Source organism: Anneissia japonica, unplaced genomic scaffold, assembly GCF_011630105.1.
Source record: "Anneissia japonica isolate Jap-2015-1 unplaced genomic scaffold, ASM1163010v1 scaffold287769_len469884_cov163, whole genome shotgun sequence".
In the NCBI taxonomy this organism is placed as follows: Eukaryota; Metazoa; Echinodermata; class Crinoidea; order Comatulida; family Comatulidae; genus Anneissia; species Anneissia japonica.
In genome coordinates this window covers 11093-20768 of record NW_022734345.1, presented here as the reverse complement: position 1 = coordinate 20768, position 9676 = coordinate 11093, and the positions used below count along the sequence as shown (strand labels likewise).

General features: G+C 34.2%; 1 long non-coding RNA gene across 2 annotated transcripts in view; it reads left to right on the top strand.

Moving 5' to 3' along the window:
* LOC117116385 overlaps nt 1-8772 on the top strand; it is a 17963-nt gene extending 9191 nt beyond the window's left edge. For both annotated transcript variants that reach the window (XR_004446740.1, XR_004446741.1), the window contains exon 7: nt 6095-8772. This is a non-coding gene — a long non-coding RNA (uncharacterized LOC117116385). The remainder of the gene's footprint in view (nt 1-6094) is intronic.
* The last annotated feature ends 904 nt before the right edge of the window (nt 8773-9676 follow it).

Genomic DNA, 9676 nt, shown 5'->3' with positions numbered 1-9676 from the left:
CATTTGGTGTTTTGCCATTTTGACAGGTCTTATGGCATCCAGTATTTCAGAGCTGCCTATTCTCAGCTCTTCTCTTAATTTGAAAATAAGTGTCATTCTGTTTCATTTGATCAGTGTTGAAGAAAAACACGCTTTTCCTTACTCAAGTTTGTGCTTTTCCCAGAAAGCGTTTTTAGTAGGCCTAATTGTAGGCCTAATTGTAGGCCTAGGTAATTATGCAAAACCCAGGCCTAACTAAAAAATTAAAATTGTCATAGTATGTAACTCAAGTTAAAATAACACTTTTCATTACTCGTGCAGCTTAATCAAATATTATATGTCATTTTAAACGACCCATTGGTATAAACATGGTAACATCAATGTATTTTTAAAAATTAGACAGCGACGTTCTGTAGACGTTTATCTGTTGATGACCTTTTGACCTCCTGAATTCTGCAATGAGATTTTCGGGTCGATTCAGCCGAGACGGCCCGAGTGGAGTTTCATGTAAATGTTTCGTACGGGAAAAAAAATCGCCACCGGCTGGCGAGTAAGGTATTATTGAGTCCATTGCAAGTTGTAAACCAATCAGAATGCTGGGATATTACATCATTCGGGGCAACTTGCAATGTTTGGGATATGTTACTCCGCGAAACCTTTGTAAACACTAGAAGTGTGACGATGTTCTCTGGCGATTAATACTGAAGTTTCGAAAGTTGGAAGGCGTACCAGTTTTTTGTTTGTTTTTTTTTAAATAATTCTCAATAAAAACAACCATTGAACAAGAAAATGAAACTATAGATCGTTATATATGTAGGTATAAGATACTTTGCTGAAGTTGTACAGGCCCAGGCCTAATGTTCTAGGCTACATTCAAAAATAAGAAGTGTCGCCGGCCGACTGTGTGATGCCAATTTTTCTGGCTTAAAACGAAGCCTAAATGGCCTTTATTGACAAGTGGAGAGCTGGAATCAGCACTCCCGAAATGTTGGTGAAAACTCTGGAACTGTTTAGGTTGAAATTATTATGTGAAATTGATTTAGAGTTATCTCATAAAGAAAAAATTCCATCCACGCATATTAAAAATAATTTCCGCGCAAATGTTGCAGTAAAGTCGGCCGGTGGCTATTGTAACCAATGTCTAGGCATTCGCAGTGTTAATTAACCTATTTTCTCGAAATTTCCTGCATAAATAAAGAAAAATACTGAAAAATTTAATGAAAGTGTACAGAAAATATAATTAATGTTTCAGTAATAATAATTAATAATTTTATAATTAATATATCAATCCACTTAAGTAACTGCAGATTTTGGCAATCCATTGACTAGACGGTTTAGCTAGCACATTATTACTGCTCATGTTTTTATTTTTTATATTGTGTATATCTGTTAAATTAACAGAAGTTTGTAATTTTCTTAGAAATATTCCTAACAATTGAAACTTTCCATGAAATACTTTCCCTTTCCTTTCAGAATTTTTTACCTTGCACCTTTTTTCTTTACTATCCCTTTAATACAGTATCTATTTTCTTTTTAATATTGTTTCATCCTTTTTCTTATTTCGTTTTTGATACTTACCTTTCTTTTAGTTTTTTCATTGTCATTTTCTTTCCACCATTTTACTTCTTTCTTTTTTTTTCTTTCCTTCCTTTTGTTATTTCTTATTTATTATTTTTCTGGTTTTTTTTTTTTCAATTTCTAAAAATCTCTTCTCTTTTTCTTTCATGTCTTCTTTCTTGCATAATAATCCGTGGGGACAGTGTAGGTGTGGGTGGGTGGGGGTTTGTTAGGAAATATAAAGAATAAAATATTGCGCAGCGTTTATTATCTTAGCGGATGCGAAAAGGATGGGGAAATATGTGCTACTAAAAAAATTACTTTTGCTACCAAATTTTTTTTGGGGGGTGCCAGAAAATTTTGGCAGTGCTACCAAGAAAAAAAAAAGTTAATTTCAAGCCCTGTTTAGGATGTACTGATATTTCTGTATTCTTTAAGATACTGCTAAAGCCTTGTCTGTGCTGCTGATAACAGTGTTCAATTGTTACCCTTTTTTTTATGTAGTCAAGGAATTTGGTACATGCAAAAACAACTGACAGTTGTTTTTGCTCCTCAATTGAGTGTAGTTTATTAAGAAATTCATTTTATAACATCAAATAATTTTGCTCTCAGAAACTTAGGATGGAACATTGTTTGAAATGTTAAAGATCATCACCCCTATGGAAGGCAATCGCCGCCAAAAATACAGTTACAAATGAACAACCTACTCACATTCTTCTGACTCATTGATCATAGTAGTCAAAGAAATACATATTCTGCAATTCACCAATTTAAGTTTGTCCAATAAGTTTAATTATTTCATACAGAAATTGCAACAAAACCGAATGACAGTCTGAAGTGTACCTCAAAATCAATGACGATCCATTAGTCAGCGCTGGATGTGGTGATTTGACTAAGCGATAATCCTAGGCCCCATAGAAGGGCTCTCAAAACTCTTCAGAAAAAGTCTTGCAACTGACAGGAATTGAACCCATGACCCTGGGATTGGAAAGCAAGCATCTTAACCACCAAGCTATTCAACTCCACTCAAGCGTATTTCAAAGAATCTAGAAAACAAGAACTTTTCGAATATCTAAAATTTATCTTCCAGCGACAAAACAAGCTAGCTCTCTTCTCATGAATCTCCCAATATGGGAACCCATCTGTGCGAAAGCCAGGGTAAACTCTGGATCCGTGCTTGACAGGTATTTAATGCTATAGGGTATATTTACAGTATATTTATTAATAGAAAATAATGTTGCATACTAGAACTATCAGGAATAAATATACAGATAATTAGGCTCCCGAGGGGCATAGACACAAAAACCGCTTATAACTCAAATAGCACGCATCATCATCTGGCACTTTAGCAGCGTGTGCAAGCGACGCATTCGCTGCATTCGCTGCATTCACTTTATTAAAAACTATTTTCTCCATGATAAAACGTCTCTTTTTTTTTTTTCTTCAATTTCCAGACGGCTCCACGGCCCTCTCAAAATGTTTCGCGGCCCAAATTTGGGCCGCAGACCATAGTTTGTGGAACATCGCTATAGTGCATTAAGATAGATAGCGAAATTAAAGGTTTAAATTTAGGGTCAAGCCAGCTCCACCAATCGATACCTCAAATTTACATGAACACGTCGGGACAATGTTATTCTATGGGTTCTTTTGAATGTCAGTAGTACAGATACATAGCCTTGCATGCATCTACCTACTTCATTCAAGAGAAACATTTCTCTCATGTCCAACTAGGCTAGGCCTACTGTATATTGCTGTACTTTCACGTACAAGAGGGTGGCCCAACACAACTGGGGAAGATCCAGTAGGGGAGAGGGACGACACGGGGAAAGGGGAGGGCACGTGCCCGCCCCGTTTTTCCACTAATTTTTTTTTAAATTTCAATGCAATGTTATGTGCTATTCACCTATTTATTATGAAACTGTTGTTATTATAATGATTAATATTATTGTCTGTGAGTGACATTAGCACAGTTTGGTAGAGAAATATGTAGCACACTCTGGAAATCCTTGACCCAATGGAGGATATTCAAACTGATTAGGGTTAAAATGACCGTATTCAGCACTAAACAACACATGATCTATATGAACATACCTACACTAGTAGCACCCCGAGATTCATCCAATTTAACCTCAAATATTCAAGGTCCAAAAACTGTCTCCATAAACCACTTGAATTTTTCCCCATTTTCCGTTCTTAACCCTGAATCTATTATTCACCTAAAATAATCACTAAAATTCACTCTCCTCAAAATCTTATTTTTGCATCATTTGCTTACCACAGACCACTTCAGACAAACCGCCTGTAGTTGTATGCGGTATATTGCAAAAAAAGAAAAAAGAAAGAACTCTTGTACTTATTTTATATCTATATAACAAACTTGAGAAAGAGCAACAGCATTATAGTGCTCCCCATACAACATAATCATTATGTAGAAACAATTAAGGCCAACGCTGGATGTGTCCATTAGCTATTAAGGTTGGCACTGTAGATTTTAATCCTAACATACTGTACTTCTTCTCCAGGAAGTACATGTGAAATCACTACTCCCAGACCATAAGCCACCAACCAGACGCATTCGCATATTCACATCATAATGATATAACAACTTGTTATTCATAAGCTACATTTACTATATTGAATGCCTTTTCACATGCAGAGGTCCAATTTCCGGTTACCTCTTAATGTTGTAAGTTATTTTTTGCAGAAATTTTCCATAATATTTATAATTTGTGACAGGCTCTGGTTAAAACCCTTCCAGTTGTTGCAATTTCCCACAAGCACCCGAAACGTAATGTTTTTGCATTTTATAAAAGATTTCACTTTCACTTTATTTATTAAAAAACAACACATGCCAGTATTACAAATGGTGGCCCAATGGGCCAAATTGCTTGTAATATAACAAAAGGCAATATATAAAAAATACAAAAATATAAAAATGACATATAAGTACCAATAGAACCGAAGGTAGCACCAATCGGGAAGGAGGGTGGCACACTCAAATCATCAAATGTAATATTACTGAATAAGTTATAAATCATTAAGTAATTGAATATAATAAGGGATTGGACTGTTTAAAAATCTATTGGTTTTTGTGTTAAATTGTGTGATTTTGTTACCATTGCGGAAGTTTTTATTGTGGCTGTGGTAAGGAGTACGTGGTACAAGATCATAAGAATGTGATGTTGAAGTGAGACCCTTGGCAAATTTGAGACAGTGTCCCACCCTCCTTTCCGAGAGCAGTTCGAGTTCACAAAGGCCAAGAGCATGTTCATAAGAGTTGAAGTTTTTGCCTAGGATATGGCATGCTCTTTTCTGTATCACTTCAATGGTGTTACTTTAATCTTGAGTGAGACCTGGGTGCCACACAACATCAGCATATTCTACTGTATTAAAGTACATTTCTGAAAAATATCAATCACTATCAAAAGTATATTAAAATTATTTTTAATATACAGATCTTGATAAAAATTATTGATTTTTGAATCTTTAGAAGCTGTTCTCTCAAAACCTACATGGCTGAAATATCCAATGAATTACGTGCATAACTTTGCTAATACTCAACCGATTTTCATCAAATAAACACTGTTTTAACTTAATCTTTAATATTTGTATTCTTTTAATACATTTCAATTTCATGCTGGGGAGGGGGTCCAGCTGCAATGACATTCTGCACCACCAAGCAGTAGGGGGGGGGGGAGGGCGAAGTTACCACGAGAGCAAAGTAAATGGGGTCAGGCATCTCTCAAAATCTCTTTAGTGGTCCAGGGGGGCATAACAATTTAGGGGTTTCAAAGGCTTTAATCCCCTGTGCAGGGTGGTGACGACAAATAATAAAAAAAAAATTATAATTTGCCTATCCAAAACATTGTTTTGTAGATTGCCAATCCCAGATTGGTCTAATTTGGGCTATACTATGCAAAGCCAAATAAGAATATACACTCCCAGAGCGAATTGCGAACTCTAGCACCAATTCACAATTCGCATTAAACACACTTGCCCGACCAAAGCCACACTAACATACCAGCACTTATACTTACAGCTAAGTTTAACAGGTAGCGAATAAAAATTAATTTTGTATTTGATGCCTACACAGTGTTAAATTCTTACGTTATTATTTTTGGCAGTTTTTTGAGAACCATTTACAAAACAAATTTCTATCTACTGAACAATTGGTGTAGGCCTGTCCATGACCAACACTAGGCTGCCAACCACCTCACCATGCAAATGATTTTGATAAGGCCAAAACATGCCCAATCATCACGAGCAGAGAATCACTCAAATGAAATTTCCTCCATGGTAGTACGTGTACTAAGCATGCGCTAGACACGAAAAGATGTCCAACTGATCGAAAGAATGATACGCAATTATATAGGCAAACAACTCCATTATCACTAAAGCCATTGCACGTTTCAAACAAGCCTGTCGACTATAATCGGTACACAGAGCGTGTCTAATATCGTGAAACGTACTAGTAACAGAAGGTTTTTAAATATATTTGATGATGCTTTCAACTAATGTATTACTATTAAAACATAATATGTTTTTCTTTTTTTTATAGGCAAGAAGACTGTACAGGCCTTCCTGATAAATACACCAATTCTTGAGGGGATTGCTGAAAACGACAAGAAATAAAAGCTGTAAAACAGTATATTCAATGAGCCCAAAAAACAAAGGAAGAAAAAAAAAAGAATTTGTAAGGTCATTATGATTATTATGCAAATTCGTCTCAGGCAAATTTAAGGGAGCAAAAATCAATAAAATCAAACCCTCAGCAATTACTGGAGTTTTATGTAGCATTTTGCATTTGGTTATTAATATGGATAGGTACATTTTAGAGCTTTTTAAACTGAGGTAGATTCTTATGTGCTCAAAAAAGGAACTGCTCTAGTTTATTGTACAAATGCTCAATCATTAAGTGAAACCCTAGTCACTGCCCCAGTTTTAATGAGTGTTGTACAATTATAAATGCCCTGATAGTTGAATTCAATGCCACTATTCTGACTACAGCATTAATTGTAGCAACTAAATTCATAACATTTGTGTTGTATAAAAAAGAAATTGCATTTTTTTAAGCATCCATTATCTATTAATTTAGAACTTCACCAAAAGTGCCCATCACAAAAGCCCAAATTTTTAGTCAGTCACTGGCAGCCCCGGATACATTTGGTACATTTTCGAAAGTGATGGGCCCCCACCCCAGCCGGCTGCATCCCCACACGCCATAGAATCTGCCTCCACCACATGGCAATAAAGAATTAAATACATAATTAACCACCATAGTAGGGCTTATGAAATACATAAAAAGACATTACATAAATACATGTTAAAATCGATTAAAACAATGTGTATAGCCCTAGTAATAAATCGGATATTTGGATGGAAAAGGACCATCGAGTAGACCATAAAGAACGATTATCATTTTATTCAGATTGTCCTTGATGTTATTCAGACGTTTCTGAGCAATATAACTTGTGGTATCAAAGTCATATTTTATTAATAAAATGAATTATTTTGTCTACCTAACCATCTTTATATTGGTATTTTCTTGAAAACCTATTAGAGATGACCAGAAGAAAAACGATTCAGAAGTCGTAGGCCTAAAATTAGTATTGGTAAAGTAAATTTTTGTCTGTCTCTTTTAAACTAATAAAATGTTGGTACCTTATATGACTAGGACAAATGTAGCTAAAAATTTGGGTAGAGGGTGCCATGGGATATGTCACGCACCAAGTGGGGGTGGTGTTCACTTTTTTTGTTTAGAAATGCTTGAGACCATAGACAATGATAAAATTTAAATTGGAAATTGGCGCTTTTTTTTAATGCCTATTAGAAAGTCGTTCTCCTCTTTCAGGACTTCTCTCATACCAATATTTGGGGGTGATAATGTTTATTTATATAGCATATCTTCATTGGAACTGCACGCTAATGAAATTCATATACTTAATTTATATGTTGCATGCAAATATTAAAGCTATTAAGTGTGTGCAAATACTATTGTTAAATAGTCGCACAATATTTTTGGAATTGTACAGAATGCAAGGGGCCCACAAATTGTTTTCACCGCCAGGCCCCATCATTACGCCACTAAAATCATTCCTTTGGGTACTTGTATTTAATGAAGAGATGCTACTTTATTTTTGAAGACTAAAATTAGTATTCTTTGTCTAACAAATACTGATGGTTTCGAATAAAAATAAAATTTTATTTTTGGCCAATTAGCGCGAACGCCGCTATAATGAAAACGTGGAAATTAAAAAAAAAATAAAAAAAGTTTTTCTTCATTTTTATTACACCCTCCGCTGGCTTGAAATCTCCAAATATATGATATTTCATCCTAATTATATTCACCAATAAAATTTTACTTTTATTTTCTCCTCCATCTGGATGTTTTTGAAAACAAAATTTTATTTTTATTCTGCCCTCCTCCGATGATCTTAAAAACAATAAGTACACGAAACAAGGAATAAAGAAAGTCTCGCCTAACAAATACCAGTGGAAATCAGCTGTATTGGGTTATCTTGATGTCAAATCAAATTCATGTAGAAATGTAATAATTTAAAAATGTATTTTTTGTATTTAACTAGCACTCTTACTAATACTCTAAGTACCCGTCCCAGAAACCCAAGTACTAAGGTACTTGGACACTAGTATTTAGAACATGTACTGTATGGTACTTTGTTTAAGATTAATATTGATGTACCATATTTATTTGAATAAATAATAAATAATTAATAAGAAGGGTTTTTGAGGGAGTGGTTATTCAGGGGTGGGTTTTTCTTTAATATAAAAAGGATACATTATACAAGGATACACTATACTCAAATAACGTTCCTTAATGTGGAAATGCAACACATAATTACTATCAAAATATGTTACTGCATAATCATAGACATATTGATCCAAACCACGTTAAAAAATGTAATTCTACTGGAGTAGCTTATTATTAATAGAAAGTGTTGGGAATGATTTTGTTTACAGTCATTTGGTGGGGGAGGGGATGGCAGGGCTTATTCAAGGAAAAATATAAAAAACTTGAGGCATTTATTCGAGGGAGGTGTTTATTACAAATGAGGCTTTGGATGGGGTGTTTATTCAAATAAATTGGTAATTAAGCAGTTGTTTGATACTTGTTCTTGATCATGCTTTGAATGATAAATCTGTATACTGTAAAATACAACTGGAAGTCAAACCTGGTAATGTTTTATGAAAATAATGATAAATCAAATTGATGGTTGAGTGAAGGTGCTATTCTGTCCTGCTGTTGTCTGATTTGATATATCAAATTAAATCCTTTATATACAGTTAACAAAGTCAGTAAAAGCAAATAATTTACATTACTTTAATAATCCTTTTTTTTTTAATAATATAGTCAGCATTTTCTTGCACACAAGGCCTGGCCCTGACTTAATTTAACGCTGGTGTAGAGCATTTTCTTTAGGAAATATAGCCATTTGAGAAGGTGGCGACAAACTACCACCATACACTATAGTGGCTATGAATAATCAGAAAGTATATTTAAAGTTAATAATACTTTAGTATTCCCAGAAAACTACTTTAATTTGTTTTACTGTACCATACTTGTACAAACAAGCGCCCGGGCACTTAAAAATTTGTTTTACATCATTTGAGAAGCGCTTATTCAAGTGGGGAGCTTAAGAAAACAGTGGGAATATAGGAGGCGCTTATAGTAACTTGGAAAATTCAATGAGCACTTTTTGAATGAAAAAGATATTATTCAGAGTACCCCATGAACGAAGCCTAGATTAAGTAACAATGTGTAGTCGAGTACAATTATTGGAAGACAATAAAAATAATAATTTACTAACTCTAACGAATAACTGATGCAACTGAAAGAAAATTAAGTCGATATACTGTACTGATTATTTTTTTAGGAGCAAGAGATGTTTATTAAAATTTAGGATAAGTTAAGATAATATAAGATAAACATTTATTGTTATGACCACATAGCAAGTTGTACATTAAATTTGATGCTTCAACTACATTACATAAATAATACAGAATAAAAATATAAAACACAAAAGAGGGGTGCTTAAGAAAATATTCATTAGGGAGGCTGCTTATTATCATGAGTAAGGTATTTTGAAATACAGTGAATAGGTTATATATGTTTAAGCTTGCG